Below are 12,849 nucleotides of genomic sequence, written 5' to 3' on the forward strand. Positions count from 1 at the left end.
GGCCTTGAAATACATCCACAGGTACACCTCCAATTGACGCAAATGATGACATCATTTTCTGGAATTTTCCAAACTGTTTAAAGGCAGAGTCAATTTAGTGTCTTAACTTCTGACCCACTAGAATTATAAGTGAAATAATCTGTCTGTAAAAATTACTTGTGTCATGCACAAAGTAGATGTACTAACTGACTTGCCAAAAGTATAGTCTGTTAACAAGAAATTTGTGGAGTGGTTGAAAAACAATTTTAACGTTTTCATCCTCAGTGTATGTAAGTTTGTCTTCAACTGTATGTTCTAGAAACAGCTGCTTATTATATTATTATTATTTTAACAGTACACTTTTATTGTAGCCCTGGACAAGCAAACCTGACTGAACTTGTCAACTAATCATCAAGCCCTCTGAGTTGAATCAGGTATGTTTGTCCGGGGCTACAACAAACGTGTACCTTTGAGGATACTTGAGGACCCCAATTGGGAAACCATAGGCCACCCTAGGCCACTCAGAACGCTTTCTGACCCCAACAAACCCCGGGGAATCATCTGCTTTATCCACTGCCCTGTTGTCACTTCAAGTGCTGAAATTCAACTTGACAACCTATTGTCACAGCCTTTCTATCTATCATATAATTTCCCCAAACACAGCACTGACATACTGGGGGCGTAGAGATAGAGCTCTGTGGAGTTCCGCAGAAGTTGTCTGCAATATCCTCAATTTAGCCCTGTGGAAGACCATTTGTGCTCATCACGCCAATTTTAAACACAGGATAATTTGAAAGACACCACAGTGTCACACACAACCATGTGGGGCAAGCATGAGGAGGCTATTGCTGATTGCATATCGAATCCGAACGGACTAAAGAAGCCCTGAGGGATTTTTCCCAGTGTGATGATGGGCCTCCATTGGGGACAGAGTGGAGCATAATGAATAGCCGCAGTTGGGACAGGTATTAATCAGGGGTAATCACGTTTGAGGGACTTGCGCTGACGAGGAAAAATATAACCCTTATGGCCTGTGGTTACAGCCATCCATCAGCTTTTCAAGCTAGCTTTTCAAGCTATTTCCAGGTGGGGAGAGTGTGTATCTTTCATTTTGGGCATGTTAACCTTCAAGTTAATGAATGTGTGAATGTAACTTGTGATGTTTTCACAAACACCACATTTTCATGTGTGAAGGGCGTCTGTTTTTGTGTTATGTTTGTGTGTGTGTGTATGTGTGTATAAGTGTTTTTGCCATGAATTTACGTGTGTGTGTGTGTGTGCAGAGAGGATCTGTGTGTATTCTTGTGCATGCATATGGGTGTGTGTGTATATGGCTGTGTTTGCAAGTCTGTGCCTGCATATGCGTGTGTGTTTGTTTGTGTGTGTCTGAGTGCATGTCTGCCTATGGGGAGGCACGATGACCCCTTTAACATTTCCCCAAATCTCCCTAATCCTCATGATTACAACACACAAGCTCCCCCGGCTGAGCTCCAATCATCCCCCCCTCTCCCTTATCTCCTTTAGTGGGGCACCACACCTCCCCCCCCCCCCAACTTCCCCCCACATTCCCCCTTCCATTAATTACATTGATGCATCCCCTCAAGGGGGTTTCAGAGGGAGTAGTGGGGATTGACATCTCTAATGGCGGCGTTTAGGCATCAGAGAGGTAACAAACGATCAGGACAACCATGCAGTCCCCAGAGACAGCACACTGACAAGGCTTTACAGACTGCTCGCGTCATGACAGTCATGGTGGCCGCACAGCAGCAATTGGTTTGTTGAGATTGTCCAATTCATCTATGACAATAAGAACACATGCTACCACAATGATTTTCCCAGTCGGTGGAATAAAAGAGGTTGGATTTTCCAGTTGCTAGAACAGCCAGTCGGTAGATAATGAAAGTGAGTATTTTCTTGTCGCTTGGCATTTGTCTATAGCTCTGTTTTGACTCCAATTAAACTCTATTGAGAGGAGATTCAGCATTGACGTTTTTTCTCTTTTGCTCTTGTTTTGTTTTCACTTGTCGGCTGCGCCCGTTTTGCTCCATTACCCTTTTCGGAGCAGTCGATAAAAAACAACAACATGAAAATACAAAGTGAAAAAAGTCAGTCTGACAAGATAACAAATACACTGGTGTACAGAAACTGAATGCGATGCGTGTCGGCTGACCACAAGCGGACAAGGCTATTTTAATCCAAACCGGAGACTGGCTTGTTGGCAGAGTGGATACACACACACACACACACACACACACACACACACACACACACACACCAGTGTTAATTTTGTCAACAATAACTATAATGAAAATGTTTAATCACAAACTTTTTTTCCTGCTGAAAACTAAAGACGATAACAAGACAAGCTTTACACCACTCCAGCCGATGATTGGCACTGCACATGGTGATCTCAGGCTTGTGTGCGGCTGCTCGGCCATGGAAACCCATTTCATGAAGGTCTCAACTAACAGTTATTGTGCTGATGTTGCTTCCAGAGGCAGTTTGGAACAGTTTTTTAGTGAGTGTTGCAACTGACGACAGAACATTTTTACGCGCTACGCACTTGGCGGTCCCGTTCTGTGAGCTTTTGTGGCCTACCACTTCGCGTCTGTGCCGGTGTTGCTCCTAGACATTTCCAATTCACAACAACAGCACTTACAGTTGACCGGGGCAACTCTAGCAGGGCATACATTTGACGAACTGACTTGTTGGAAAGGTGGCATCCTATGACCGCGTCACGTTGAAAGTCACTGAGCTCGTCAGTAAGGCCAATCTACTGGCAATGTTGGTCTATGGAGATTGCATGGCTGTGTGCTTGATTTTACACACATCAGCAATGGGTGTGGCTGAAATAGCCAAATCCACTCATTTGAAGGGGTGTCCACATACTTTTGAGTTTTTAGGGTATATGGAATATTTTGTAAAACATCTCTAAGAAAACAGTGTGTGTGTGTGTGTGTGTGTGTGTGTGTGTGTGTGAGGGAGTGTTTCTATCCAATAACCTGCCATCCAATGTGTGTGAGGGAGTGTTTCTATTCAATAACCTGTCATCCAATCACTGCACTTGTTACGGTATGCAGATGGACAAAAGCCAATCAGTATGCATGAACGTGCATAACGGGTATGTCTGAAGGGTTGTGAGGATCTGTCATAAACGTATGGTGATGTTTGTATTGTTCAGGACAATGGAATGAATTCACTGGCTCTTGGGCTCACACTCTCCCTCTCTTTCTCTCTTGCACGCTCTCTTTCCATCGGTTTCGTTGTGGACGATGAGCCTGTGTGTGTGTGTGTGTGTGTGTGTGTGCTCGCGGAGTGAAGTCATACGAGTGAGACAGAATGAGAGAATGAAAAAAAACATCTCTATTATTGCCATCTCTATGATCGCCACATCCCCTCACGCAGAAAGTCAATGGACTATGAGGGCAGTATTCCTATGATCAGAGTGCAGTGACCAATTGCTTTTACCCAGGGGACAAAGGTCAAGGGTTAACAACTATCAGAGCATGAGCAGGGAGACCAGCCAGCCAACCACAATCTTCTAAGATGTCATACATGCACGCATGTACGCACGCACACACACGCGCACACACACCAGGCATAAGCAACATAAGCAGTCACTTATGTCACTTGTTTTTGGGGGGGGGAACTCAGTCGGGGTCTCAACTTACTGTTGAGAGTTGCAATAGTAGAATACACAAGTCAAAGTTTCAAAATTTGGTTGTGTTTAAGCAGTTTTCCTTTTGTTATGTCAGTCAATGACAGTCACTCAATTGTCACTCACAATTTTTTTTTAGATTGGCAAATTAGTCTTGTCAGATAATCTAAATTTGTAGTAATCGTGGCCGAATTATTGACCGGGTGTCACGCGGGACTAGGTGGGTGAAGGAATCAGACGCAGAAAGTTCAACTGGGGTAAATTGCTTTTTACTTTGGCACACAAAAGGATAAGCCCCACAATACAGGGCGCGGACATACAACGTGACAACCCAAAAAACACAGGGTGCCAAGTTCAGAAAATAAATCCACCTCTACCTAAAATGCACACACGTAACATAAAGACAATCCCGCACAAAACAAGGGTGGGTCTACCTACTAAATATAAGGAAGCTCATTAAACCAAACAACAGAAACACAGGTGAAACTAATAAGACAAAACAAACAGACAAAAGAAAAGGGATCGGTGGCGGCTAGTAGCACGGTGACTTCCGCCGAACAGGCAGGGGAGCCAACTTCGGCGGAAGTCGTGACACCGGGCATCAAGGGCACATCCCCACGGTCCCTGACCTACAGGGGGGCTCCATTGATTTTGTTTGCCACTTTCACTAAGATATCATTTTAACGGCATAAGTTGTGGCAAAATGTGTAGAATTTCAGGAAATTAGTTTTAAAACTGCAAAAAATTATCTCCACCCCTATGGCAAATGTGTAGAATTGCATGAAATTAGTTGCTGTCAAGAGGACAATTTTGGAATTGACTCCCATTCAACTCAAAATCCGAATTCAATTGGTCACACTCCACAGGATGTAGAATTTGAATTTGTGTTTGAGTGACAGGAAGTAACATTTAATTCAGTGAAATTCAAATAAATTCCACACAGTCATAGAACATGAGTGTTTAATTGAATCTGACAGGTCACACTTTCAGATGCTAAAGAATATATCGCTTTTCTCTAGAAACAATGTTCATATACTCCTTTAAAGTTCCAATGCAGCCATTTTTATCTCAATATCAAATCATTTCTGGGTAACAATGAAGTACTTTACTGTGATTATTTTCGATTAAAATGGTCAACAAGAAACAAAAATAGATTCTTAGCAAACAGAATTTCTCTAGTAATAATTTTGCTAGGACTGTTTGGGGGTGGTCTGAGTGGTAATGGAAAAATGGAAAACAATCTGTTATTGGCAGAGACTTTTGGAACTCTCTTTCCTATTGGTCTATTAACTAATTTACCACATATTAAATTCACCAGGCAGGGCAAAACTCCATCCCACCAAAATAGGCTAATGTGGCTATCATAAAGAACTACAAATGCCATGATGATCTGGACGAGACTGCCAAATTCAGCCAAAGGCAAGAATCTCTGGATGACCTATCTAATGTTAGCTAAATATAGTACTGAAAAAATTGGCAACATTTCTTTAAATGGACATGTGAACCGTTTTGTGCAAGTTTTAAATTGACTCAATACATGTTAGCAAAGGTGTCAGCTAGAGATGAAGTGCAGGAGCTTTCAGGGATTTGTAGTTTTGCATGATTTCAACGTTGATCCTAGTTAGCATTTTCCAATCTGAGAGTAATAGAGCTGAATATATTAATAAAAGTCACCCTGTCCAAGAGAGATTTGCATGGTTATGAAAACGTCACACCAGGGTAAGCCTACAGGAAACACAGCCCTTATTTTAAGTGTTTCTAAGATCCCCTATGGGAAAAATGAATGTTTTTTGGGGTATGATAGCCAATTATATTCCACCAACCATTTAATTTGTTTGGCTTCTTTTTGAAAGGTTTCAGGGTCAACTTGAGGGTTGAAGTAGTACATTCTGGGAAATGTTGTTGATTCCCCCCATATAGATTTTTTGGGGGGTGATTAATGAAAAGTGATAATGCCCGGGAAGCCGGTCTTTGGTGGATATATTGGGACAGTGTTGTTAGGCCTGAGATGAAGTCGACGGCAGGCAAATCATGCCAAAATATCCTCCAAACACCGGCTTCGAGGGTATCACTTTTAAACAACAGGTTACCAACATATTCAAATAATGATTGACATATTTTAAGTTAAAACATTATTTTGATACATTTATTCATAATATTTCATCCTTTCACAAGATACAGTCCCGACACAAATCTAGGGATTTCTACCCAAGCCGGCTGGTCGTTCATTCAGTCGGTTCGGTTCCTAAAAATGCGACCCAGTCCTTCAGTCTTTTTGTTCTGTATCTATGGACGTTCGTTCTAAATGTTCCATTGCCATACTGGCTGGCAATGTTCTTATCCCTTGCTTGCTAGCTAACCAACTACGACTATATGCATATAATATCATACAATAAAATCGCAAAGGACTGCATTTGGCGTCGGAGGGCTCTTAACCAACAGTGCTAGTTTGTTTGTTTCTTCACGAAGAGAGCTTCTGGACATCAGAACAGCGATTACTCACTTCGAATTGGACGAAGAGTTTTTCTTTAATGAGTCGGATGGGAAGGATATACTCCAGACATCCGAACAAGCCCTCATCCCCGTCATTCGCTGGAGATATAAAATGAGATTTCGTGGAAAGAGATCAGGGTGCCTTGTGAGGATCAGGTGGTGAGTGGCTAATTTGCCTTTGCCATCCGTACTGTTAGCTAATGTTCAATCGCTGGAAAACAAATGGGACGAACTGAAAGCACGTATATCCTACCAATGGGACATTAAAAACTATACTATCTTATATTTCACTGCGTCGTGGCTGAACGACGACATTAATAACATACAGCTGGTGGGTTATACACTCTATTGGCAGGACAGAACAGCAGCATATGGTAAGACACGGGGTGGGGGCCTATGCATATTTGTAAACAATAGCTGGTGCACAATATCGAAGGAAGCCTGCCTGATCATCCTGCCTGCCCTGACCTTGAATCTGCCTGCCCTGACCTTGAATCTGCCTGCCCTGACCTTGAATCTGCCTGCCCTTTGGTACCTATTGGACTCTGAACTGGTTTTGACGTTTTGCCTGTACATGACCATTCTCTTGCCTACCCCTTTTTGGATTAATAAACATTGTAAGACTCCAACCACCTGCCTCCTGTGTCTGCATCTGGGTCTCGCCTTGTGCCTTGATACAGTCGTGTGACTTATTTTTTTAGACGGTCGGGACAACCGTGACGTTGGCCAGAATTATATGATGTCGTTGTCAGGATTCATTTACACATCAAGGATATCCGTACAACATGCATCTTTGACTACCTGCGGAGGTGGTCAGGAACATCAGTCAGTGTATCAGTGTTTTGTTACTTGTCATGTTTTGTGTTTTTTGTAGACCCCGGGAAGAGTAGCTGCTGCTTCTGCTAAATCTAATGGGGATCCAAACAAATAAGCAAACAAATAAACAAACAAATGTTAGAACCAATTATGTATATTAACTCTGGATTGCTGATGCTATTTATTGGCCATTGAGAGGTCTTTACGCTACCGTTGGCTGTATTGGAACTCCCCAGTTGGCCCAGTCCTCCATAGGAATTAATGTACATCTGCAGTATTTCAATTAAATGTTTCAAGGACAAAATTATTATTTTTATTTTGTTGTAGTGGGGACAGTAACATAGTATATATTTTTTCAATGTGTAACTTGCATAATATAATTTACAAGTATGCATTAAGATGTCTGTAATAGAATACATTTGGAAAAAAACTAATATAGATATTTTTTAGAATGGTGGGATAGTGCCAAGATGGAGGCTAGGTAGCTTCAACAAAGCTCCCTCTACCAGTCACCTAGTGTATATATAAATCATTGGTTAGAACCAGGTATAAACAGTGTGACGTAGAAGTCCGTCACTGGCCGCGGGCAGCATTTGGTTCTTTAACGCACACACATATTCATCACTCCTCCCTGCGCCATTATACCATAAGTTAACAATGTGGGTCGACACACAATTTAACTTCTGTCTTGGTGCATGCATTTCACACTTGTCAATGTTCATATTTGAGAGATACAATAATTATTACACTTATCAATGTTGTGGATGAGTGCATTGTTTGTTTGTTCTGTTCCTCTCTCTCCATCTCTGTAGCTTCTGGGTATGCTGGAAAAGGAATTGGGTTGGCTTTATAGTGCCTGTCCCAAATGGCTCATTAATGCATATGGGCATATTGAAAGATATTGTCAGTAGTGATGTAATGTTGTAAATGTTATGTTGTGATATTGTTTAAAACCGTGTTGCAATGTATATCCTTTAGTATGTTTAGTTCATGGAAAATGTAGGTTTGTATTGTTAATTGATTAATTAATTAGGGTTAATTGTTCTGAGGGGAGGGGCTAGCCCTACAAAAGGAGCCTCTCTCCAGTCTCTAAGGGGGATTTTTGGATTGAGCTGTGGATGGGGCAGCATTGTTGTTAAGCTGTCCCATAAGGTAGACGTTGATGGCAGTACTGTTGTTTTCTGTTCCGGAATCACTTGTAAATAAACACCTTTGCACAGAAGAACTTTTGCGGTTCCGCCATCTTTTTATTTTTATAGAGGTTAGGTTATCCAGTTTAGCCATCTGGCCTACTCTACGTGACAAACAGGGACTCTGAAACACAGTACTGCTGTATACTAAATAAACACAATACATTACACAGCCAACATAATACATAAATTGCATGTTACCCTTATCATACACATTGTACAATTCTCATATAGCCACATACATTGTACATTCCCTCATTCTGCCAGTGGCATAATAACACAGCTCAGCTTAGGTTATTGCTGTTCAGGTATTTGATGGACATGGGAATGAAGGTGTGCTTATATCTGTTCAGCTTACATGTGGGGAACCTATAGCATCTGGCTGAGGGGAGGAGCTGATATTCAGAGAGATGTACATGGGAGGGATCTGAAATAATTTTCTGTGCGTGTTTGGTAATGGCCTGTTCAAAAATAGTTTGCAGGGAGGGATACTGCCTCGCACCCATGACCTTCATGGCAGTTTGTATCAGGCGGGAAATTCGAGATTTCAGTTGGACTGATAAATTGCCAAACCAAACTGTGATGCCATATCTCAGGATACTGTCTATGACCGCATGGTAGAACAGGAGCAACATTTTCTGGTACAATTCCAAAAACCATGAGTCTACATAGACTCTGGAGCAGACATTCTCTACTTGGACCTTCTAGCTCAGCACATTGTCTATATGTACACCCAGATACTGGTATGAACTAACATGTGCTAAATTGGCATTGTGGCCGACCACAGGCACGTGGTCACCAACAGATTTGGGTAAAAAAAACATTTATTTGCATTGAGGATGAGATGGTGCTCATCGCACCACTTGACAAACCTTTGAATCTCTGACCTGTACCAAGTTCTATCAGCATCTTTATACATCAGACCAAGAATGGCAGAATCATCAGAGAACTTGACATTATAATTATCGTAATTACTGGTATTGCATTAATTTGTGTACAGTGTGATAAGATGGGAGAACTCACACAACCCTGCAGGGCCCCAGTGCTAATGTCTAGACTCAGAGAGTATACTGTTAACTCTAACCGGTTGAGTATGGCCAGTCAGGAATGAGTGGTACCACCAACATTTTATTTATTTAACTAAGCAAGTCAGTTAAGAACACATTCTTATTTACAATGACGGCCTACCCCGGCCAAACCCTCCCCTAACCAGGACGATGCTGGGCCAATTGTACGTCGCCCTACGAGACTCCCAATCATGGCCGGTTGTGATACAGCCTGGGATCGAACCAGGGCCTGTAGTGACGCCTCTAGCACTGAGAAGCAGTGCCTTAGACCGCTGCACCACTCTGGAGCCCCAACCGCTAATGGTGTAGTCGTTAACACCCATCTGCTTTAACTGGCTGAGTAGGACATGTGGCTGTAGCATGTTAAACGCTGAACTGAAATCAATAAACAGCAGTCTAGCATAGGCCTTGGGGTTTTCCAGGTGCTTAACAATGAGATGCACTATGCTGTTGATTGCATCATCAGTCCCACGATTTGCCTTTAGGCAAATTGATAAGAATCTAACAAAGGGTTCACATGAACGGAGCTCGCACACCCGGGTGCCAAAGATGTGTATGTCGATTAAGGCAGCGTGAATTTCGATCAAGGCAGCCCCCCACACCTCTCTGATTCTCTGACTCTCTGATTCTGGGTTAAATGTGGAAGACACATTTCAGTTGAACAACTGACTAGGTATCCCCCTTTCCCATTATCTTTTCAAAACACGTAATTACAATAGGGGGGGGGGGGGGGGGGGGGGGTCACAGCAACTGGTCTGTAGTCATTTAATTCAGAGAAGGGACAGTATGGAAGTATACAGACCTCTGAAATATGGAGCACTACGCGGGGATAACTTCCTCTGTACAAGTTTTTAGAAGAAAAGCAGAGATGCCATCATGGCCCATTGCCTTATTCGTTCAGATGTGCTTACTGATTTCCAACCTAAGAACACTGTCAGCAATAACAATCAAATTTAGCATACAAACATTTAATTCATTAGCTTTTGTCAGCTCAGCTGGTGTGTACAAGGATTTTTGGGGGGGTTCATGTTGGTTATTGTCTTCATCGACCCATCATTTTTTTGAGTTCATTATAAGGTACTCTGACATGCAGACAGACATAATTAACTTGTGGCTGAGAGCAACTCTAAACACAAATTGTCAAACGGGAAGATATTAAATTGAATTTGAAAACCATATGAGCCTCTTAACGGTGGACTTAATCGTGTATCTCTTTCGCTGTTCTTTTAGGCCCTGTACACATGCAGTTTGTACAACTGATGTACAAAGTATTTGACACGATGGTTCTGATACAAGTGATATTTTTGTGATACAATGGAAAGTTTGTTTGCACAGAAAAGTTAACAGCCATTGTGTTTATTTTTGTGCCAAAAAACTAAATTGTATCACAACTGTTGTGCCAAATGTAGCATGGGTGGTCACATGTGTGATTCTCTACACATAGTATGACTATCTGTTGATAAGCAACTGCTTGCTAAGGTTAGGGTTAGGTTTAGAACAAGTGTTAGGGTAAGAGTTAAGGTTATGTTTAGTAGATAGTTAGTTGAAATGTTACTAATCTACAGTACAGATGGATTATCCAAATAAAATGTTACTGATCTACAGTACAGATGTTAGAGCATCTACAGTACAGATGTTAGAGCATCTACAGTACAGATGTTAGAGCATCTACAGTACAGATGGATTATCCAAATAAAATGTTACTGATCTACAGTACAGATGTTAGAGCATCTACAGTACAGATGTTAGAGCATCTACAGTACAGATGTTAGAACATCTACAGTACAGATGTTAGAGCATCTACAGTACAGATGTTAGAACATCTACAGTACAGATGTTAGAGCATCTACAGTACAGATGTTAGAGCATCTACAGTACAGATGTTAGAGCATCTACAGTACAGATGTTAGAGCATCTACAGTACAGATGTTAGAGCATCTACAGTACAGATGTTAGAGCATCTACAGTACAGATGTTAGAGCATCTACAGTACAGATGTTAGAGCATCTACAGTACAGATGTTAGAGCATCTACAGTACAGATGTTAGAGCATCTACAGTACAGATGTTAGAGCATCTACAGTACAGATGTTAGAACATCTACAGTACAGATGGATTATCCAAATAAAATGTTACCGCATGGGCAACACTTTTGACAACTCCACATGGACTACTCTTCTGACCACCCCGCCACTCTCCGGTCCCAAAATTGTTTTTTGACGTGTTCACGAAGTTAATATGGTCAATGAAAGAATCCCGTTCCCTAAAGGTTGCTATCCGACCTACGCAGCAACGACACTGCAAATGTCTGCTTCTCGAACTGCATTACCGCCACCTGTCCTCCTCTTCCCTCTCAGATTTGATCTATTTTTCTCCCCTCTCCGTTTGATCATACTCGTAACTGATCCCTTTGTTTGAGGTGCCCCTTGTAGTGCTGTATCACATTAGACTCCTTCAAAGCGTGTGCCGACCTCTTTAGCTAAGGGTTTTTGTGTGGCGGTTGAAAGATTTTGTGTCTGCATTATTGACCAGACCACATGGTGGGTGTAGGGTGAAGTTGCCCCTAGATGCTGATCTTGGGTTAGTTTTGCATTTTCCTCCCTAAGGGTTCAGGCTAGGATTTGGGGAGGGGAAGCTGATCCTAGATTTGTACCAAGCGGAAACTTAACCCCCAAGTGACCTGGTGCTAGTGGTAGGGTATCTGTTGAAAAAGATTGAGATGATAGTCACTTTCTACACATACTGTAAATATGTGTGCTTGTTGTGACTGCGTGTGCTTATGGAGGTAGGGGATGAGTGTATTTCTTTTTAGCAGGCCTTCCTGCTAAAGGCTGTGACCCTTCTCCCAAGGCTTCCCCTGTTCTTTTCAATATTCTCCTGTTAAACTCTTACACTTCTGTAGACAAATGTGATTCCTATATGTTTTTTTTGTGTGTGTTTTTGTTAAGTGTCCACATTCATAATTACTCATACATGTTCTCGTTGTAATTTGCAATCAGGAAATAGGTACAGTATAACTATAGCATTTTTTTGTCAAGGCCTTAATGTTCAATGATTCAATCGTATCGTACAAAATTGTGAAAGGCTAATTAGCTAATTCACAGACGAATAAGAGTGGAAACCAGCGCACACACACACACAGACGGCAAAATACTTTTGGAAATCCTACTAAACAGACTCCTACCCCTTACAAAAAACTCATCCCTGAATCCCAGAGTGGCTTTTGACTCGGAAAAGGAACTTTAACTCTGTTAACTGTGAGGCACTGCAGAGTCGTCATGAGATCTGGCTGCCTTTCAAAATGTGTTAACATCCTCTGCATGGCAGTATGAAGGCTGTCATCCTCTCCGGTGGTTAAAGCACAAAGCCAACCGAGGACCTAGATTAAATCAGTTCAGCGTTAACCCGCTATATGTTTTTATTTAGGCGATATGTCGGAGGTGTAACTGTGTTGGAGCTGCTTGTGTGGTCATTGTTACGAAGCCACACATCCCACTCGCTCTAGAAGTTCAGAACAAGAAAGTGTTCAAATTGAAAATCATGAAATTAAAAATGAGGTTTTCAATCAGCCTAATCAACGTGTAGATTACATCACACATTCCAGCATGGGATTTATACTAATCCAACTGTGCAGCCAATAGCAATGT

The sequence above is a fragment of the Oncorhynchus kisutch genome, linkage group LG12 (assembly GCF_002021735.2).
Source record: "Oncorhynchus kisutch isolate 150728-3 linkage group LG12, Okis_V2, whole genome shotgun sequence".
NCBI lineage: Eukaryota > Metazoa > Chordata > Actinopteri > Salmoniformes > Salmonidae > Oncorhynchus > Oncorhynchus kisutch.